The 23,147-nt window shown below is 41.9% G+C and overlaps 1 protein-coding gene and 1 non-coding gene across 3 annotated transcripts in view; both read left to right on the top strand.

Moving 5' to 3' along the window:
- Positions 1 to 23,147, top strand: part of DOCK1 (dedicator of cytokinesis 1) — a 550,707-nt gene that overhangs the window by 343,439 nt on the left and 184,121 nt on the right. The gene's annotated exons all lie outside the window — the stretch shown is intronic.
- LOC132574521 (U1 spliceosomal RNA) lies at positions 2,980 to 3,143 on the top strand. The gene has a single exon (XR_009555607.1). It is a non-coding gene; the product is annotated as a U1 spliceosomal RNA (small nuclear RNA).

Raw genomic sequence — 23,147 nt, 5'->3', positions numbered from 1 at the left:
CTCATTGGATTGAATCCAGACCTCAGGAGTAGGTTTGGGGGACATGGAAAGTAGGAAAAAGTGGGCAAAATGCTCTGAGTATAACAAAGTTTAGAGTTATCTGGATCCAATCTTCTGTATTAATCATAATCATAGAATCATAGAATTGGAAGGGATCTCTAGGGTCATCTAGTCCAACCCCCAGCACAATGCAGAAAACTCACAAACACTTCCCCCTAAATTCACAGGATCTTCATTGCTGTCAGATGGCCATCTAGCCTCTGTTTTAAAACCTCCAAGGAAGGAGAGCCCAGCACCTCCCAAGGAAGCCTGTTCCACTGAGGAATCACTCTAACAGTCAGGAAGCTCTTCCTAATGTTGAGCCGGAAACTCGATTTAATTTCAACCCATTGGTTCTGGTCCTACCTTCCAGGGCCACAGAAAACAATTTCACACTATCCTCTATATGACAGCCCTTCAAGTACTTGAAGATGGTGATCATATCACCTCTCAGCCGCCTCCTCTCCAGGCTAAACATCCCCAGCTCCTTCAACCTTTCCTCATAGGACTTGGTCTCCAGACCCCTCACCATCTTCGTCGCCTATGCTATTTGTTGTGTTGGTTTTCACTGTGTCTCCTCATTGAGTGTACTTTTTTGCTTTTATTTTAGTTGTTTAAAACTGTCAGTAAAATATAAGGTCTGTTGCTGTCACATCTACATCTGTCTAGTAGTTGTATCAGTTCAGAACAGAGTCAACCATGTGTGTCTGTATGCCATGCAGGAACAGTGTCATAATCTATTCACTGTTGAAAAATTAAGCCACTCATTTGTCATAGTTTATAGTACTATACTTATCTAGATTTCTGTCCCTTAGTGTGCAATTTTTGTTGATGAATGAGTCAAAGCAAGATTACAATAGCTTTTAATATGATTAAGTGTTTGTAGACTAGTAAACGGTTGCCATACAATATATATTACATATTATTCCCTTTGTGAATGAAAAATAAATCCTCTGAAATTGGTGAAATGCATTTTTGAAACAGGTCTAAATTCATGTCCATTTTTTTCTTTTTAGTATTCTGTTTTGTTGCTCATAACTAACTTTCTCCCCTCTCTGTTCTTATTGAGTTAGCTAAGGTAGACAGAGCCTTGATTGACTGCGGACTGACTAGTTCAAATCAATCACAGAATACTGATTTTGGAACAATCTTAATCATAGTTTTCATACTTTTAGTTCAGCTACAGAGATCTGGAATTTCATTAAACTTCCAGATTTTATTTGGGAAGTCATATACTGGAAGCTACTTTACTGAAGGTCAACAATCATACAAATTACAAAGATAAGGGATATAAAAACAGCATTAAACATGTTTACAATTAACAATGTAATCCTACACTGTTAGTCTGGTCTAAGCAATTTATTTCAGTTGACAGACTTTGGCAACTCTAGTGCAAGTGTAGTAAATTTAGAGCATATACTTGAGATGCAAAATAAATAGTGATGTTTCTTACTAAAATAGTGTGATATATATTTAATTTTTCTATTAGAGTGTTTGTTGGGAATACAGGCAAATTGCAATATCAGTACTAACCTTGTTACATCTATGTGACACTATTATTAGGGTGATTTCATACTTTTAGTTCAGCTACAGAGATCTGTAGTTTCATTAATATTATCAACAGTTAATTCCTCCCTGGCATTCATAATATAGTTAAATACAAATCTGGTAAGAAGAGCATTTCTTTTCAGTTTTGAGAGTCATACCAGAGTCAGTGTCAGTTGTCAGTGATTAGCTTAAGTTTGATCTAGGTAAACTGATGGGAAGTATTATTAAAGATAAAATTGTCAAGCATGAAGGAGGACAAGCCCTGCTGAATAAAAGCCCACATGGCCTGTGCAAATGTAAATCCTCACTAACCTTTTAGAGCTCTTTGAAAGTGTTAACATGTGGACAGGAATAAGCCAATAGGCATTTTTTATTTCCAGAAGCCTTTTGACAAAGTCCCTCCCCAAACCCTCCTGAGCAAACTTCAGAGTCATAGAATAAGAAGACAAGTCCTGCTTTGGATTGGAAATTGGCTAAAAAACAGGGAACAGAGAGTAGGAATAAATTATCAGTCCTTTCAGTGGAGGGATGTGAGCAGCTGGGTCTATCAGGGATCTGTATTGGGATTGGGACTGGTGCTTTTTCACTTGTTCATAAATGGTCAGGTTTGCAGATGACACCAAATTATTTATGATGGTTGAGACAAAAATCTGATTGTGAAGAGCTCCAAAAGGATCTCTTGAGACGGGGGGGATTAGTCATTAAAATTAAAAATGAGATTCCGTGTGAGCAAGTGTAAAGTGATGAATATTTGGGCAAATAATTCCAATTTCACATATACACTGATGGGATCTGAATGGGCAGTAAATAGACCAAGAAAGGGACTTTTGGCTGGTAGACCCAGTGTGTGTCTACTGTAAAAAAGGCAAATTCTATGCTGGGCATAATTAGAAGAGGACTAGAGAATAAAACTGTCGCTATCATACTAACCTTACACAAATCTATGGTGGGACCATACCTGGAGTAGACATGCTCAGGATTTTTGCCTTAGTCTACCAAGATCAGTAATGTCTTTTGTGACTGGTAGCAGCTCTCCAGGCTTTCAGAATTTATTTAATTAATTAATTAATTTATACCTCGCCCTCCCCTCCAAAGGCAGGCTCAGGGCAGCTCACAGATTAAGTCTATCTATTTAGACTTAATGACAGAATGAGCCTATCTAACTAGTACTGCTTATATGGCTGTTGTCTTAAGCAGACACTAGAATCAAAAATTATTTTTTTTAACTTACTCAATATTATTTCTCTTGTACTTCATATTGCACCTATGCATTTTGCTGCTTAGAGGGTGACACGATCATTTGTATCCACCTGCAGCTATGACACCTAGGCTTGCTCAGCAATTCCATAGTTTTAAGTAAAGGGGTGACCAAATTAGCCCTCAAATCATTCAATTTTTTCCTGGCTTGAGAGACACGTTGATCATGAAAGGGTTTTTCCCAGGTTGAGGCTCATCCATTTCTCTCTGGGCGTGTTGACCCCTGCAATTTCCCCAAATGTGAGAAACTTGACTGCATAATTCGCAGTAGTGGGAGATTGTGTTTGCACTTTCTCTGGTAATTTTGAAAGCCAGTTTGGTATAGTGGTTAAGTGTGCGGACTCTTATCTGGGAGAACCATGTTTGATTTCCCACTCCTCCATTTGCAGTTGCTGGAATGGCCTTGGGTCAGTCATAGCTCTCTCAGAGCTATCCTTGAAAGGGCAGCTTCTGTGAGAGCTCTCTCAGCCCCACCTACTTCACAGGGTGTCTGTTGTGTGGGAGGAAGGTAAAGGAGATTGTTAGCCACTCTGAGACTCTGATATTCAAAGTGAAGGACAGGATATAAATCCAATTTCTTCTTCAATATAGGGCACTCCATAATCATATGTTCAATAATTTCAAGCATCATATGAGCATCTGCATGTTCTATTAGGGTATGACACTTTAAAATTTTCTTGTAAAAAAATACTCTTATTATATCTGCCCTCCAAAACTGCTGAGGGAACAGCGTTCATTCTTGCCAATGTTAAAGTTCTTTGATTTGCGACTGTCAATGGATAAAAATATTTTGGCAGTTACATCAGAAGGACAATTCCCAAATGGAGTGATGAACGTGCCCTGCACACCCTAAAAGATTGCTTGTAACCAATGTTCCTTCTAAGCTAAGGGGTCTTGTGAACAAAAATTCTACTTTGTGAGCTACTGGCATTAAAGTTGTGAGCTACTGCATAAATTAGTTTGTTCTATGGCCATTTTTTCTTAGCTAAGGCAAAAATGTGTGAGCTGGAGGCTGAAAAATTGTAAGTTAGCTCACACTAACTCAGCTTAGCAGGAACACGGCTTGTAACACCCAACTTCCTTACATTGAGGCTGAGTCCAGAGTTTCACATCACTTGTTCCTTTTTAACTGGAGGTGCCAGTAATTGAACTGGGGACATTTTACAGGTGAAACAGATGATCTGCCACTGAGCCACACTTTCCCAATACAGGATCAGTTATTTTGTAGGGTCAAAATAGACCAGTAGATTTGAAGATTTTAGTAGCATCTTAGAAAAGCTTCTTCTTGCCTCTGCCCCCAGTGCCAGACAATTTCTGTCCTCAAAAGGAAATGTAAGCATTCCAATAGTGCTGAGGGATTCAAAAGAAATCAATGATAATAATTCAAATAGGCTTGGAGTTCTGTTGTATTTTGTGGTGCTAGGGCCTTTTCAATAGCCATAACTTCATCAGCCAGAGGCTGCATCCCTTCTTTGTAGATTTTATATCCCAAGCACTATACTTCAAGCTTCATGAAAAAAATTCTGTTTTAAGTGCAAGCCACATTCCTCTAATCTCTGAAGTACTCACTCAAGTGTCCAAAAGTGTTATCACCTTTACCGGTGATAAGGATATAGTAAGTCCTGACCACTACCCCAGGAATCTCCTTCAATCCATGTTCCATAGCTCTCTGAAATATGTCAGGGGCTGAAGAAACACCATAGGGGTAGTTGGTTGTATTGGGACAAAACTTTATGAGTACTTTTTGTGGCATATTTCCTTTAATCCTCTTCCAGTTCCATCTGTTGGTAAGCTTGGTACATGTGTAGACAACTCACTTCCCAGACTGCCCAAGTGCATGCTAATGGTAGGGTTTGGTGGTGCCAGGGCTTTGTGGATTTCCCACTGTGTAGAAAGGAAAATAGCGCTGTTAGGTACTACATGTTTGTATGTAGAATATATTCTCTTCTGAACTGGCTGGACAGTCCCTCGACCTTTTCAAGACCTTTTGCAGATGGTTGTATCTGTCATGTTAACATTTTAAACAGAACACAGAAATTATGTTTTTAGATCTTATTTTCCAAACTCTTAGGCACATGTCACAGAGAAAAAAATACCTTGACAGAAGGCTCCTTTCAGTAGTGAATGGAATTAGACAGCATGAGCAAAAAGCTCACATTCTAGAATTTTATCAGTGACAGTTGAGATTGAGGTGTTTTCTGCTTGACATTGCTATTCTATTGATAATGACATCGCACAAGTATTTAGGGACTTGGTATTCTACCAGCACATGGGCTATAATGGATCTTTTTTTAAAGCCATCTATTTCCTAGAACTTTGAGTTATCATAGGAAGCCTATCAGTGATAACTCTGCGTCAATGAAATTGAATTTGCCGGAGGTCCCATTATAGAGATGAGATTCTAAAGCAGATTTAACTACCATTTTTTCCTTATAGGCTTTTTAAGTTTCCAGATTAATTACCTTAAATGCATAATAGGATGAGATTTCTGCAAATGTGGTGTACGTTATGTGTCATGTTAGATTAGGGAATATGGAGTTGGTGGGATTGAAAAGCTTTCTTTTTAAAGGAACTCAGAAAAGCTATGAGACAATGGTTCATCTGATTCGTTCTTTCTTTTTAGTATTATTCAATTACTAAACCTTTTGTGTCATTCTGTTTTTTAAAATACCTAGTATTTCAGTAATACAGCGGTTACCTTCCTGTGGGGCTGCACTTCTTTACTTAGCCTAAGGATGACTGCAATTAATCCTGCAGCTATTAGTTTATCATTTGCTCAGTGTGTCCTCAATATTTTTGGCACTCAGGCCCAGTGCTAGGGGTGCCTGTGACCCTAGGCTGGACTGCAATACTCCACCCCCCTGGTTATCTTAGTGTGCAAGAAGCACAGACGCTGGTGACATCACAATGATGTCACTGTCACCCCACCCCCTGACTTTGCTGAGGACTCCTGAGCCTCAGGAGACTCCAGCAAAGTCTGGAAGGGAAGCAGGCTCTGCCCGCCCTCCAGTGGAGGAGGGCCCTCAGTGCCATTTGCAGTGCCGTTTGCAAATACCCCCTCTCAACCTTCCCGCACCTCTTTCCTCCGCCTGAATCTTGGGCAGGGGAAAGAGCCGGTGCGGGACCTCCTCTTCACTCTCAGTCTGTCCTGCAGGGAAGCCAGCCTGAGAGTGAAGCCGAGCCACCTCCTTCCTCTGCCCGAATCGCGGGCAGGGGAAAGAGCCGGTTACGGGGCGTTCTCTTCACTCTCGGGCTGCCTTTCCTGCAGGGAGGCAGCTGGAGAGTAAAGCCAAGCCTCTTTCCTCCTCCTGAGTCTCGGGCGGGGGAAAGAGTTGGTGCAGGGGCTCATCCTCACTCTCGGGCTGTTTTCTCTGACAGCCTCTTTCTGAACTGCCTCTTTCCAAACTGCCTCTTTCCTCCGCCCGAATTTTGGGTAGGGGAAAGAGGCAGAGCTGTGTCAGCTGGCATGTGAGGAGGGGGTGCCTTGCAGTGTCCTGTAGGCCATGCAGTGCCCAAGGCAGCCACCTACATGGCCTACTCCCACACGCAGGGCCTGTTGGCACTTGAGTGGCTTCTGCATTATGCTTAGTTGCAATGCGAGGAGAAAGCAGCAGCAGAAAAAAGGAGTTTCAAGGAAGATACTTTTATGGTTGGAAGGAAGGATATGAAAAATATGATTACCGTAACTCAGTTTGTGCCCTATTTTAAAAATTTAGAATCTCATGGTCAAAGGAACCTGTACTTACTCTTGCATATTAATTGAAAATAGGTTTAATTGTATTTTTGATGCTAGTTATCTTACAGCAGTCATTTTCATGCTTTTTATCTTCAGGGAGTTTGTTGTTGTTGTGAAGGAAAAGTTGTATATGTTGTAGAGAATTCTTGTGCATGTGCTGGAATGTGTTATCAGTTTATGTGAAGACCAGGACTATTGGACATTATCTGGAAGAACTGTGATTATAACCTAAACATGCCAAAGCACTCCTATATCAATGCATTTTCATCAAAGATAAGTAAAAGGGCACCCCTTGTTTTTCCAGGAAGCTTGTCTGACCAGTGAACTTCTGCCAAGCCAGGAAGCCCCAGGGCCTTCCAGAACAGTTTCAAAATTCACACAAGATTGTGTTAGTTGCTGGTTTTATTGGAGAGTGAAATTAAATAAGTAATGATTGAATGTAACTTTTAAAGAATTATTAGGTTAAAAACAGATGAATAAAAATATGTTTAGCTGGGAGAACAATTCGCTAGCACTTTTATGTTTCCAAAATCTGAAAAAGCCAAGGGAAAGCAATAACTTTAATATACCGGCTACCAGAAACAATCTGTTCAAAGCTCTTCTAATTTTAAACATATCCTATGTAACATTAGGATTATACAGAAATTATAGAATTCAGGTATTATTTAGTGCAGTGAATGTGCCATGCAGATGATATATTTTGTGACTCATCACTGGAGGGTTCAACAGTCAAGTTACCCTGCTGGACACATTCTTCAGTACTCTTGACTAAATTGTTAACCCTTGGTCTTCCAAAATGTAATAAGTAAATTAGGTGTGAGATCAAATTCTGTTTTATTTACCAATTACCTGAAAATGTGGGTATGGAGGGTCATTAAAAAACCTCTAAGAAATTATATCTTTGTGACTTGTTACTTTATATGCTATGAGGATACGTGGTATTTTAGAACACTGTATATTCTATATAAGTATATAGTATGCAACGGTAATTTCATGCAGGGTTATTGATTAATGCAAGTATGACCAGTAAAGTAAGGTTGGTATGCCACTGTAATGACAGTATTTTTATTCTTCACTAAAGTAGTGTCCTGGCATTTATCACAAATTTATTACAACTTCCTAAATGGCAGTTGCAGGAGGAACCAGGACACAAGGACTTGCTGATCTATTCTAAATACTTATTAATAACTAAATCTGGAAAAGACAACAAAGTGCAGTTCAAAAAGTCCACATAACAGGGCCATGTGCAGATGAATGGATTTGTTTTTTCTACAAAAATTACAGGAAAATGTGATGTCAGAAGAAAATGTAGATTAAGTTTAAATGTTCTTGTGATGTTAAACCATAGGATCTAGGCTCCTGTTTTTGAGGTTACCTGGGTAACCCAACAAACATTGTCAGAGTTGGCAGGGGAGATAGGGTTGCCAAGTTCAATTCAAGAAATATCTGGGAACTTTGGGGGTGGAGCCAGGAGACTTTGGGAGTGGAGCCAGGAGACATTGGAGACGGTGCCAGGAGCAAGCATAATTGAACTCCAAGGGAGTTCTGGCCATCACATTTAAAGGGACAGCACACCTTTTTAAATGCCTTCCTTCCATAGGAAATAATGGATAGGGGCACCTTCTTTTGGGGCTCATAGAATTGGACCCCCTGGTCCAATTGTTTTGAAACTTGGGGGTATTTTGGGGAGAGGAACTAGATGCTATACTGAAAATTTGGTGCATCTACCTCAAAAAACAGCCCCCCCAGAGCCCCTGATACCTCCAGATTAATCCCCCCCCCCGTTTCTGCCGACTCTGAAGCGAGGGATTTGCGTCTCTACTCACGAGTTGCTGCCAACTTCTTCAAAGTAACAAAGACACACCATCCCAAGAGGAAGCCTTTCAATCGGAGACTGAAGCCTCCAGAGGTGGAAAGTCACGTGGTGTCTGTGGGGGCTGGGAGCGGGAAGGAGCCTGGGAAAGCTGGAGAACCCCCGCTGGGACCTGGGGATTGGCAAGCCTAAGGGGAGAAGACCACTAACATTGGTGCAGTGGTTGGGAGGGGGAAAAGAAGCTGAGCAGGAAAGAAGGTGGATACTTGGAGGATGAAAAGGAATATACTGTTTGGCCCATACATGCACGAGAGGTATGTGCAGCTGGAGCAAATGAATACACAGTGGAGGGTGAACAAAGACGAACTTGAATAAATTAGTGCATGAGTGACCAAACTGTGGCTAGGGAGCTGTTACATGTGGCTCTTTCAGACATATTGTGTGGCTCCTGAAGGTCAAGGAGAAACTTAATGCAGGCTTACTCTCAAGTAAGCATGCTTAGCATTGGGACCTCAGTCAGCCTCTAAGCACTGACCCATAGGTAAGTGATTATTTCTTCTGTGTGTGAAACAGGAAAGGAGGGGAAAATAGGCAGGCTTGCAAACTCTTCTCCACTACAGAAGTCATCCAGAGACCTAGAGTGGGGAAAGAGAGCACAAGAGAGCAGGGGGCAAACCTTCCCTGATTGTCTTTTGGCATGTCAGGGCCAGGGGAGGGGGGGAGAAAAGGGAGCTCTGGGAGAGGAGGAGGCACCAGAGGGGGGCTCGCTGGCTTGCTGGGATACACCTGGGTGAGGTGGCACTTCAGCGTACCCACAGTCCAGTCCAGGAAGCAGCTGATGATCTTGTTGGTGTATTTCTGGTTGGGTGCCCTGATGAGCATAATGAGCGGCTCCATCGGGGCAGGAGGCGGTGGCAAAAAGTGATGTGAGGAGGAGGCTTAGCAGCAACAGGCAGGAAACAAGCGGCGTCAAAGGGCAGACAAGACCCGGTTGCCCATCTTCATCCACTGGAAGCTGCTGCCTCAGTGGCAGACAGAGGAGGCTGGCTTGGCAGCATCACACACCAGGGCTGCACAACAAGGGTCCCAAGCTGGCCCTCTAGGGATCCTCACCACCCCGGGAGCAAGTGGTAAACTGCAGCCCCAGCCTCAAAGCAAGTATAAAATGAAAACCAGAAGAACAACTAACCGCCAGAACCGGTTGTGACTTTTTTGAGTGAGGGGCACCAGGGGGCACTGTGAGGCATCAGCAGTGCTCATCCTGAAACTGAGCCTGTGCAAGCAGAAAGGGGGGACATGGAAGGAGAGGAATATTATGCTTAGTATTTTTAAACTTCTTATAGCTAAAACCATTCAGGTTTCGGGTCCTGGCTGGGAAACACCTGGAGATTTTGGGAGTGAAGCATAAGGAGGGTGGGGTTTGGGGAGGAGAGGGACCTCAGTGGGATATAATGCCATACAGTTCATCTTCCAAAGTGGCCATTATCTGTAGGTGAATTGATCTGTCTCCTTGAGATTAGTTGTAATCCCAGGAAATCTCCAGCCACCCCCCCCCCCCCCGCGGTTAGCAACCCTAAAAACTATTTATTTTTCTGAATTAAAATTAGTGGCATATTTCACTATTCCATGCTAAAAGTGCTTTACTTCTAGAGATTGTAAGTATATTTCAGTATCTGATTCTGCTCTATCGTTCTCAGTTATGGAATGAAAGCATGAGATTGCATGCCAGGATGGCCCATTAGCTTGAGGACCTGGCCTCAGCCTGGTGGAATGAGGTCCTCCTAGAAATCAGGGCCTGCAGAATCTTCTGCAGTTCCACAGGGCATGCAAGACAGAGCTCTTCTGCCAGGCTTCTGAGTGAGGCCATGGATATCATTTATACACTAGGCCCCTCTTGTCATATGACTACTTCTCTGAAATGAGTATTATTTATGCAGATTCAGTCCCTCAAAAGTTGAAGCCAATTTATTGGGACAACTCTGAGCTACTGGATCATTTGGAATGTAACTGTAAAAAGTAAGAAGGATTCCTTTAAGTGGTCGAAAGCTAGTCCAAGTGAGATTAATAAAAGGGAATACAGGCTGTGGCAAATCAAATGCAAGATTGTGATCAGGCAAGCAATAAGGGACTATGAGGAGCATATTGCAAAAAACATAAAGACCAACAATAAAAATTTCTTCAAATATATTAGAAGCAGGAAACCAGCCAGGGAGGCAGTGGGGCCCTTGGATGACCAAAGGGTAAAAGGATTTCTGAAGGAGGATAGGGAAATGGCTGAGAAGCTGAATGCATTTTTTTGCCTCCGTCTTCACTGTGGAAGATGAGAAATGTTTGCCCACTCCAGAACAACTAATTTTAAAGGGGTGTTGAAAGATCTGAGTCAGATTGAGGTGACAAGGGAGGAGGTCCTACAATTGATAGACAAATTAAAAACTAATAAGTCACCAGGTCCGGATGGCATACATCCAAGAGTTCTGAAAGAACTCAAAGGTGAATTTGTGGTTCTCCTGACAAAAATATGTAATCTTTAATTGAAATTTGCCTCCGTTCCCGAGGACTGGAAGGTAGCAGATGTCACCCCCATCTTTAAAAAGGGTTCCAGAGGAGATCCAGGAAATTACAGGCCAGTCAGTCTGACTTCAATACCAGGAAAGTTGGTAGAAACCCTTATCAAGGACAGAATGAGTAGGCACATTGATGAACACAAGTTATTGAGGAACCGTCAGCATGACTCAGCATGGGTTCTGTAAGGGAAGATCTTGCCTCACTAACTGTTACAGTTCTTTGAGGGGGTAAACAAACATGTGGACAAAGGGAACACGATAGATGTTGTTTACCTTGACTTCCAGAAAGTTTTTGATAAAGTTCCTCATCAAAGGCTCCTTAGTAAACTCGAGAGTCATGGAGTAAAAGGACAAGTCCTCTTGTGGATCAAAAACTGACTAATTAATAGGAAACAGAGAGTGAGTATAAATGGGCAATCTTCGCAGTGGAAGACGGTAAGCAGTGGGGTGCCGAAGGGCTCAGTACTGGGTCCCATGCTCTTTTACTTGTTCATAAATGATTTGGAGTTGAGAGTAAGCAGTGAAGTGGCCAAATTTGCAGATGACACGTTTGCAGATGATCAGGGTGGTGAGAACCAGAGAGGATTGTGAGGAACTGCAAAGGGATCTGTTGAGGCTGGGTGAATGGACATCAACGTGGCAGATGAGGTTCAATGTGGCCAAGTGCAAAGTAATGCACATTGGGGCCAAGAATCCCAGTTACAAATACAAGTTGATGGGGTGTGAACTGGCAGAGACTGACCAAGAAAGAGATCTTGGGGTCGTGGTAGATAACTCACTGAAAATGTCAAGACAGTGTGCGATTGCAATAAAAAAGGCCAACACCATGCTGGGAATGATTAGGAAAGGAATTGAAAACAAATCGGCCAGTATCATAATGCCCCTGTATAAATTGATGGTGTGGTCTCATTTGGAATACTGTATACAATTCTGGTCACTGCACTTCAAAAAGGATATTATACCATTGGAAAAAATGCAGAAAAGGGCAACTAGAATGATTAAAGATTTGGAACACTTTCCCTATGAAGAAAGGTTAAAACGCTTGGGGCTCTTTAACTTGGAGAAACGTCAACTGCGGGGTGACATGATAGAGATTTATAAGATTATGCATGGGATGGAGAAAGTAGAGAAAGAAGTACTTTTCTCCCTTTCTCATAATACAAGAACTCGTGGGCATTCAATGAAATTGCTGAGCAATCAGGTTAGAATGGATAAAAGGAAGTACTTCTTACCCAAAGAGTGATAAACGTGGAATTCACTGCCACAGGACATGGCGGCTACAAGCATAGCCAGCTTCAAGAGGGGATTGGATAAAAATATGGGGCAGAGGTCCATCAGTGGCTATTAGCCACAGCATATTGTTGGAACTGTCTGGGGCAGTGATGCTCTGTATTCGTGGTGCTTTTTTTGGGGGGGGGGTAAAGCGGAAGGGCTTCTAGCCCCACTTGTGAACCTCCGGATGGCACTTGGTTTTTTTTTTTTTTACCACTATGTGACACCAAGTGTTGGACTGGATGGGCCATTGGCCTGATCCAACATGGCTTCTCTTATGTTCTTAACTAGTGTCTGGATGCCATTGTTTTATTGTAGAGTAATGATTTTAAATTATGATAGTTCTAAACACATGTCAATATATCTTTTAGTGTTTTGTGTTTATGTTGTAACCCGCTCTGAGTCTGCTCGTGGGAAAAACAGGCTAGAAATCAATTGAATCAAGTCAACTTAAAATTAAGTGCTTTGCAGAAGGGAAGAGCAGTTGCTTTTACAGTAGGACCTGGGAACTCACGGGAAAAAGGTACACACAGTATATAACCCCTAGTCAATGCAATTACCTCATTTCCATCTTAATCCCTGTAATGCATAAAACTGTTAACCAGAGGTTGGAACCTTGACTTCCATGTGATGTGTCCCTCTTGAGTGAGACTTCCATCTGAAGAAAGACTCCCCCTTAAAAGAAGGGAGCTGTTAATTGCATGTTATGCATCTGTACTTGATCTCTAGGGTGTTATCCCTGTAAGTTTTCTCCCGTCCACCGTGAGATTCCTTTTAAAAAATTCTTAGCTGTGCTTTGATATCTTTGTCTCATAATGCTAGCAGCAGTATGCTTCCAGATGAATTGGGAGAGAAGCCTTCCCCAAGAATATCCAATTATGATGCCCTGTGATATTTTATTCATAGGCTATTGCTTAATTGTACAGTGTTTGCCATTCAAATACCTAACACTTGTGCTCAGCCAGGTGCTCTGCCTAGGCTCTGTTTTGTGAAACTGTCTTGAAAGGTTGTCATTGTTTTGCTATAGCATCTACACTGGAGAAATGCAAATATTGTTGGAAGAAGGAAGGAAGATTTTTCAAACTGTTTCTAGTGAGAACAGTTAATTGTAAGAAAATACTTTCAGGAATACTGTTTTTTTAAAAATGTCCTCATTGGAAAGCTGTGTATTTCATATCTGTAATATACCCAATGACTTGTGGTGATTCAGTCAACAGAAATAAAATTAATTCTGAAATTTTGAACTTTTGATACATTGTCTACTGTAGGCACTGAAAGTAATCCATAAGAATTTTAAATCATATGGTGACCATAATTTCCACCAAAAGGCACAAAGTCTTAAATTTGATAGCCCTGGAAGAAACTCAATAGGATTGGATATAATTGATTTTTCAGTATGTTGTAGCAGGAAGCTGTTGTTAATATTGAGTTCACAATGAGTTCACATGTTTAGTGTACTGTATATATAGTGCTTGGAAGGTTAGGAAAATGCTGGTAGATATTGTGTTACCCAATATCCTAAATTTTAAGAAATTGGAGGTAGATGTGGAGATATTTTCAGCTGAGGGACTGAAGAAATGTTTCAAACATCCTTTTTTTGGACTCAGTTTTTTTTTCTCTTTGTTTGTTTTTACTGCCCATGGCTTGTTGTTTCGTTCTTTGGTGAAGGAATCACACATTTCCAAGGAGCTGGATGTGGACTGACTGGTCATATGACTTGGGTTGGCCAAGTCTCTGTGCTTTCCGCAAAACTAGGCTGAATTCCTTTGAAACATGTCAGGTTTTGCTAGAGCTTGTTCTTTATTTAAAACAAGCCATTGAACTGGCCTTAGTCACATTTCAAGTGTTGCTATTTTTCACTCTGTCATAGCAAGTGTCAGGAGCAAGAATGTGTTGATGTGTTTGTTACTTAGAAAAGCCACAGTGTGTGAACTAAGTAATTAAAGAGAAGCAAAAGTGTTAAATTAAAATAGGACTGCTTCAAAAAGTTTATCATGAGTTGCTTGTAATATAGCAACTATTTCTGAACAGTGGCTGCATTTTTATTAGGTTTTTTTCCATGGCAGTTTCACTCATATAGGTACTGTAATTGTACCAATTCTTCAAAAAATATGACCATTGGATGCTACAGAGAGGAGACTTAGCAGATAGAGCTAAATGTAGGTGTGATGGAAGGAAGTTTGGCTCTTTCTGTTATCCCTTTAAAATATCTTCACTCCTGATAATTTTCCTTCATAATAGATTTTTATAGATAGATAATGAAAATAAATACATGCTTTTAAAAAAAGGCTTTGATCCTATGAACAAATTCTGTGGGCGCTGGATAACCTCTGCCATGGAGTGCACTGCCTCTCGTGCAAGGGCTTCCATTTGCACATAGGCTCATTTGAAAGAGAAAGCATGCTACTTTGGAGAGGTCATCTAGTGCACAAGGACTGTGACACCAAGGTTAGTAAATATAGCTCCTACAAGATCTGTTAGGGGGGACCCTGCACCACCCTCTTTAATTCCATTCCTCCTTCCAGTGGCTCCCTCAGCTCTTGCGCTCTCTTTCCCCACTATAGGTCTCCAGGCAGCCTCTTGGTAGAAGAGAAGAGCTTGCAAGCTTGTCTATTTCCCCCTCCTTCCCTGCTTCACACATGGCAGAAACAGTTGCCTACCTATGAATCAGTGCTCAGAGGCTCACTGAGGTCCCAATGCTAACCATGCTTGAGAGAAAGCCTGAGCTGAGTTCCTCCTTGACCTACGGAAACCACACAATATGTCTGAAAAAACCACATGTGGCTCCTGGGCTGCTGTTTGACCACCCTTTCTTTATCCCCTTTTCTTTTCCACAGAACATATAGATTTTAGCATGGTTTTCACTGTGTGGAACAGGGGGAAAGTGCACGTTTAGCTATCCCAGTCCCATTTCTTTCCAAGATTCCAGCCCACAATGGCCAGATAGGATAGAGCCTTGCTGTATTCTCTTGGATGAATTAAATTGGTTTGTCTGTAGGCCTGCCAATCCTCAGGTTCCAGTGGAGGTGCCCCCGCTTTTACAGGCTCCTTCCTGCCCCCCTCCCCAGTCAGCTGGCTGGCAGGGGAAACTCCACCCCCATAGCTACCATGTGCCTTCAACCCTTGGAAGGCTTAGAAAACTTGTGAAGGGCTTCGGTTTTTTTTGGGGGGGGGTGTTGTTTTTTTTAAAAAGGCGTGTGTTCCTTTAAAACTTTGGAGCTAGGCTGAATGGGGGCGAGGTGAGCCTGCAGAACAACATGACTGTTGGGAGGAAGTTTCCTCCATTTGTTTTACAGACCCTCCAGAACTCATTTGCACAGTAAAATAGAGCTTCTGGTTTCCTTGTGTTAGGCTGATGAACTGGGTTGAGTGTACAGCATTCAACAACTCACATGGTTAGTAAAGTGTGTTTTCAAACTGTATTTAATTTGGCTGTTCTGTGTGTGTGTGTGTGTGTGTGTGTGTGTGTGTGAGAGAGAGAGAGAGAGAGAGAGAGAGAGAAAGCGCTGACAGAATGAAGACTGTATTCAGGTGAACTGCACTGCTATATTTTTATTTATTTATTTTGGGGGGTGGGAAAGTCTCCTGGCTCCACCCCCAAAGTCCCCAGGTATTTTATGAGTTAGACTTGGCAACTCTATTTGTCTGAGAAAGCAGAAGCAGCATGATAAAAGGGAATTTTCTGGATTTTAGGTTGCCATATCAACTTACCGGGTCAGTGGGGTGGTGTCTCCTGACATCCTTCCAGGAGACTGGAGGTGATGTTGGGCATTTTCAGGCCTACTTCTGGTTTCTGGCTTACTTCCAGTTGCGGGTGATACTCTGGTTTTGGGGCAAAATTCCATGGTAAATTCAGCTTCAAACCATAGAGTTTATCCTAAAAATACAGAGAGTCACCCCCATGCCCACCACTAAAAGTGGGCCTGAAACCAGAAGTAGGCCTGAAAAGGTCACTTGGGTGTAGGATCTCCCCCAAGAGCCTATGAAAGTGAGGGTCCCCTACTTCTACCAGGAGGCTGGCAACCCTATTTAGAACTCTCCTATTTTTAATTCTGATGATCAGAATTGTTTTCCTCTTAAGACTAAACAAGTCTTCAGATGGTCTTATCTAGCCTCCAGAACTGTTTTGTTTTGTTCTGCTTTGCTTTCTGGGAACCCAGCTTGAACAAGCATTCTTTGTAATTCAGATATTCATGTAGCTGCATTTTGAACACTAGCTGGTCCTATTTAGTTGCTCTCCAACTTTAGCAAGAAAGTATATTACAAATGAAATCAGATCTATTTTTGTATGTTCCAAAAGTAAACAAAAACCAAAAAAGTCACTTTTTAAATAAAAGAATAGTAAACATTTGAATTTCCCGTGCAGATGCAGTGTATTGTTTCTTTCCTCCCCCACTCGGGATTGAAAATTAATGTTAGAATTAAATGCACAGCGAGACTTTCCATGCCCAGTCTTTAAAAGTTGAAGTAATTTTGTTCCTTGATACTTAAATCTATGAGGCTATTAAGAAAGTGGATGGAAAATTATATCCAAAAGAAAATGAACTGCAAGATTGCCTCCTCTCGGGGCAAATCAGTGTTAATCTTCCATAGCTATAGTACTTTGGCTAACTGCCATTTTGACTGCTTTTTGCTGATCACAAGGAGTGAAAATGACTAGGAAACACCAAAGGCAAAGGTGTTAGTGTTTCACATTTGTATGCACCAAGAATATGACCAGCAAACATAAGGAAATGAGTTTTGGGGTAATGGTGCTAAAGAAAAAAAAGGTTTTAAACTTGCTTTATGTCTCCTGGATTTGAGGGCAGAAAGAAAAATCACTCATGTTGTGTGAGGAATGCCAGTTCTGACACACATATTGGTGAGTAGGGCCACAATCCCAAAGTGTGAGATGGGCTTACCTACCTTAGGAAACACAAATGAAATCCTTCCATGGCAGTTCCACCAACTATTTTTGTGCTTGTGCTAAACTATGAACTAGAGTGTCGTTGAGCTTCTACATGCTCTGTAGAAGCAGAATATAAGCAGCATAGGGGAACATGTTTCTCTTCCTGCATCCCTGAGTTCTTCTTACTTGTGATGGTGATTGAAACTAGTAAAATACTTAAAAAAAAATCCTTGACTTGAGGACTTAATATAAGTGCTCATGTGCTTGGATCCAGACAAATTGATAATTAGTGATTTTATTTTGGGGGCTACTCAGTCTTGAATATTCATTAATGCGGGGAAAGAAGTGTTTTGCAAGCGACTGAAGGGAAGAAGGTAGAAACATCTTACTAGAAGCATCTGAATAAGATCTGGGCTGAGTTTTTCTCCTCTATGGTGAATATTTTGGGGGGCATGGAGAAACAATTGAAGGACTCCTTGCCCTTTGCTTATAGCCTGTGATTCACAGCCTGAGACATGAAATGGGCCAGTGGATCCAGGATCTGCCCAGGATGCAGAGTATTCTTATTTGCAGTGGTAAAGTTGTGTACTGCAGTCGAAAGTCTCTGCTCACGATCTGAGTTTGATCCCAGTGGAAGCTGGGTTCAGGTAACCGGCTCAAGGTTGACTCAGCCTTCCATCCTTCTGAGGGCAGTAAAATGGGTACTCAGCTTGCTGGGGAAAAAGTGTAGATGACTTGGGAAGGCAATGGCAAACCACCCCATAAAAAGTATACTGTGAAACATTGTGATGCAACATCACCCCAGAGTTGGAAACGACTGGTGCTTGGACAAGGGACTACCTTTACCTTTTTAAAATTATTATTATTAAATACTTTGCTTTGGGTTTCCATTGGGGAGAAAAGTGGGTAAAAGTATAGAATAACTAAAGTACTTTAGTCAGTAAATAAATCAGGCACCACAGTCTGCCATATAGAGCTGTCAGCCTGCAGATTTCCTACTACTATACTGCACTGGAGGGTGGACTCGATGCCATTATAGTTTGACAAGATCCCCCCCCCCCCCCAAATCCTACTCTCCCCAGGCTCCACCCCCTAACTCTCCAAGTGTTTCCTAACTCAGAGCTGGCAACCCTATTGCCATATGACAGGGGTGGCCAACGGTAGCTCTCCAGATGTTTTTTGCCTACAACTCCCATCAGCCCCAGTCAGCATGACCAATGGCTGGGGCTGATGGGAGTTGTAGACAAAAAAACATCTGGAGAGCTACCGTTGGCCATCCCTGCCATATGATATACTAATTCCAAGCCATAGCACTCTATTAGAGGACTGCTACTGTCTCTATAATGGTATTATCTATTTGTGTATCCTGTAAACTCACATATAGTAGCATTGCCATGAGACTGCTTAATGTTGTTCAGCATGGCCTGGAGACAGGGCAGGGTCTTCTAATGACTAGAGCTTGGCTCTGAGTCTTGACACTTAAATTTTAGTTACACCTCCATTCCAGGCAGGACCTAGTAGTTACATCTTCCTGATGCTGTCGGATCCTTTTTTATCTAACTGGTTCCATTTAATCTTGAGGAAAATACAGTCAATCTGTGTACCTCTGGGCTCACTTTTTACGTTAGATGAAATTCAAGTATTTAGATCCCTGAAACAGAGTGTGGTGCCCAGGAGTCACCTCCCAGCCACCTCCCAGCTCCCTGTGAAGAGGCCAGCCTAAGAACTTACTTCCAGGGCACTTATGTCTAATAAGGGGAGGCCAAGCTCTTCCACCTTCCCCCAGGTTGCTGCCACCAGACTGGTTTGGTTTACAGGCCCAATCCACCATGGACTTCCCTAAGAAATGGACTGTCTCCAGCTAACCAAAAGCTGTTTAAGGCAATCACCTTCTTTTAAGTAGGGCTGATAGGCACTGGTACCTTGCAAGCCACTGATGCACACACAAAAAAAGTTTAAAGAAAGTTTTATTTTAACAGTGCAGGTAATCCCCCAACATAGTGTAATAAAAATAACAAAACTTAAAGCTAACTAGTACCTCAACCCTTAGGTTGATTGTAGAAAGCTAAAACGTTCCAGAGTCCCTCAAGCACTCCGTCCTGGGATGGTCCAACCACGTCCACGAGGGTTCCAAAGTATTCTGGCTGACCCTCAGGTCATTGCCATTTTTTGCCTCCGCAAGTTGTCAGAAGGCACAGACTAAGATAAAAACTCTCTTTTTTAATCCCACCGGCCTCTAACTTGGCCCTCAGGGACTGATACCCTGCAGCTGGTGGCTCCACCCTGTGGTTTACACAGAAGGGAAGGAATCCTGTGAAACTTAAGTCATGTTAAAACTTACCCTTGGCACTACACAGAGATTCCTTGACACTGAGAAACAAACCCTCTGGTCTTTTGCAGGTAAAGCTTGTTCCCCTCTGCAGTTTACTATGACATTGAGACAGGGGCTTTCAGCTGCCTATTTTACACAGTTTACAGCTCTGCAGCTATATCATGCTTTTATGTTTGCTTGATTTAATGTCTTTCCACCAGTGGTTCACTATGGAAGATTCGTGAATTTGCTTTACCGCTAAAGAATCTGGAATCAATTGTTCATATTTTGCTTTGATGTAAATGTTATGTCCAAATATAGGATGTTCTAATAATTATCCCTGTTTTGTGTAACAGGCATAGTTTCCCAGAAGTAAGCCTTGTTTCCCTTCTTCTATCAGATCAGTGTTCCAATATTACCCTCTCAGTAGCAAGGTCTCTTCTGATTGCTTTGAGAATCAGAATATAATAGTAAAGTTCTGGAGAGATTATCAGTTTTTTTATTGTACTGTGTATATTTTAATATTGGCTTTGTTTGATTTTAATGTATGCCAATAAAAGTATTGGCTGACTGACTGACTGACTGACTGACTGACTGAATGAATGACTGTTCAGCATGGAAACATAGTGACCTGTGACCTACAATGCAAATCTAAACAGAGTGATACCATTCTATGTCCATTGTCTTCAGTGGACTTAAAAGGTGTAATTCTTCTGTTAGCCACTAATTCCTGAACATCTCTTGGGATAGGACCAGCTTGCTAACAGATGATATGGTGTGGAGTTTGGTTTTATTGCAGCCGTTTTTGTGCTTCAATGTGTTTCAATGGAGCTCATGCAAGTCAATTGGCGATCTTGTCTCCCATCATATCCAATGAGCAATCCAACCTCTCCCATTGCTTCCTATGGGCAATCTTGTCATTCGTTTTGGTACGTCCCCCGTGACTCTGCTTTTCTCTACCGCAGAACTACTTTCTCTGCACGATCGCAACGTGTGCAGAAATAACCCATCAAATTATACACGATTATTCTCAGTTTTAGGACTGGATTAAAAGACCACTCAGGTGCTTGGTTTACCAGGCAGCTGACAGAGTTTTCAATCTCACGTCTGCTCACGCATCGATATTACTTCTGGTTGAGGTTTGGGCAGGGACCACTTCTGCTCTTACAATGACCCAGTAACGGAGGAGCGTTCAAACATGCAAAGTTCGCTCTTGAGTCGCCAGGAATGCTCTTGGTCTGGATTTAAAGCACTATTAAAAAACTCCGGGTCCAAGTTGAGGCAGTGCGGGACCCGGATGAGTCACCCACCATTCCCAGATGTTTGGAGGCCCACATAAAATCCAACATGCATCCATGCCCATGTTAGGATTTTCTGCATGTCTGACCCTGGCCAAATAGCAGTATTCAGAGCTACTGCAGTCTCAGCCCATTGAAACCAGTGGGCTTAAACTGTAGTAACTCTGCATGGGATTTCACTGTAAATTTCATCCAGTGAAACTGAGTGAGTTTTGGAAACATTTTCACTTCTTAACCTATGTCATTGGATTGCAAAACTTTACACAAGCTAGAAAGTTCTGATTAGGGAATGTAGCTGCAATGGTGACATTGCAGTGGAAAACCAGAGTACAGTGCATTCAGTATTGTAAGAGCCAGTATGGTGCAGTGGCTTGAGTGCTGGACTAGCATCTGACAAATATTGGATCATATCCTCACCCTGCCATGAAGGTTGTTTGATAATCATGACCAGATCACTCTGTCTGTCTGACAGCATTGTTGTGCAAATAAAATTAGAAAGAGATAGCCTGATACATCCTTCTGAGCACTTAGGAGGATAAGCAGGATACAAATTATAGGTAGATAGGAGTTGCTTGTTTGTGTGTGTGCACCTACTAAAACTACTTGAAAATAATTTTTCAGCTCCATCTGATCAGAACAGTGATGAGGGAGGGGTTGTTTTTTGTTAGCAACTCCACTGGATATTAAATCCTAAAACTGAAACTTGTGAAGAGTGAGAAGGGCTTATCCAGCCACTAAGGGAAGGTGGCCATATCCACTCTGTTAGAGAAATGCATGATATCTGTTACCAGATTCCTTGTTGATAGCTACCTTCTTAATTGCTTCCTTCATTTATTCTGGTTATGTTGCCGTTCAATCTGAGAGACAGGTAATCATTATAAGAAGAATCAACAAAGCTGATAGGACCCATCTGATTCAAAAGACAGCCTAGACAAGCATTCACATTCTCTTGAGTAATGACTTTTCTGCATTGTTTCCTAATAAATCAGAAATAAACTATGGCACATCTTCTATGTTGTGTCATGTCTGCTCTTCTTTTCTGGCCAGCCAAAAAGGCTATAAAGCAAAGGAAAACTAAACATGTAGAGTTCACTTTCATTCTCCAAAAGTATTGACTTTGAGTTGGTGCTTATGCCATTTGAACTGGGTAGCTCATTACAAATCTCTCCATTGCAGCTGAAGCGATTTTGCTGTCAAAAACATGAAGTGTGTCATTATTGAGTGAATCTGGTGGGGAAATTGGCTGATTAAGATGGGAAAAGCTTCAAATACTTTCTGTCTGGAGTAGCCGGCAGTAACAGGAATTGGAAATTTTCCTTTTCACTGATCTACAAATCTACACATTTGCTAAATGCTCTGCTTAGTGTGACAATTATTGTGTAAAAATAAATAAGCCTTTAAAAAAATTAGCATGCTGCTTATAAATCTGGGAAGAAGACTGAGGTCCTGAACCAGCTTCTAATGAAACACAGAAGACCTACATGGGGGGTGGGGTGGGGAGAGTTAAATAACCCACTGTGTACATAGGTGTTCTCATTTGCATCTTTGGGTGGGAGATACTGTATTGCATTGCTTTTACGTAGGCTTCTTCTGATTCATTAAGTCACTGAGGTGGTCGTACATGTGGTGGTAAGCACCTCAGTTTTCACATAGGGAGCTGTTTGGTTAATTCTGTCCCCATATGAAAATGTACCAGTTGTGAGATTGAGCTCATAGACTATCCCAGGGTTCCAAGCTCCAGGTTGGGAAATACCTGGAGATTATATCGGTGGAGTTTGAGGAGGAGAGGGTTTGGGGAGGGGAGGGACTTCAATGGGGTATAATAACATAGAGTCCACCTTCCAAAGTGGCCATTTTCTGCAGGTGAACTGATCTCTGTCACCTGGAGATCACTTGTAATCCCAGATCTCCAGTTGGAGGTTGGTAACTGTAAATTATCCACATCACTGTGGTGGATTTATTCTGTGATACAGAGCACTAAGGCAAGGGGAGTGTACTTTCAAACAAGCGAATCCCAATGTGAAAACTTACACCTTTCTAAGCCTATTGGACTCCCTACATTTACAAGGGTGTAATTCTGTTTAAGATTGCACAGTGAATCATCTTTTAAGACATCCCTTTGAGAGGGACTGTTACCTACATATTTTGACAGTTAAATTGGCAGGATGCTCCAGTTTAGAAATCAGAGTGGTTTGGAGTATGACTGAAACAATGACTTGGGCATTATGTGATATGGAATTTGGTTCAGAAACAAAGAAGAAGACTGCAGATTTATACCCCACCCTTCTCTCTGAATCAGAGACTCAGAGTGGGTTACAATCTCCTATATCTTCTCCCCCCACAACAGACACCCTGTGAGGTGGGTGGGGCTGAGAGGGCTCTCACAGCAGCTGCCCTTTCGAGGACAACTCGCTAATTGAG

This window comes from Heteronotia binoei, chromosome 6 (genome assembly GCF_032191835.1).
Source record: "Heteronotia binoei isolate CCM8104 ecotype False Entrance Well chromosome 6, APGP_CSIRO_Hbin_v1, whole genome shotgun sequence".
Lineage (NCBI taxonomy): Eukaryota > Metazoa > Chordata > Lepidosauria > Squamata > Gekkonidae > Heteronotia > Heteronotia binoei.
The sequence above is the reverse complement of the archived record's forward strand: the minus strand, read 5'-3'. Positions and strand labels throughout refer to the sequence as shown.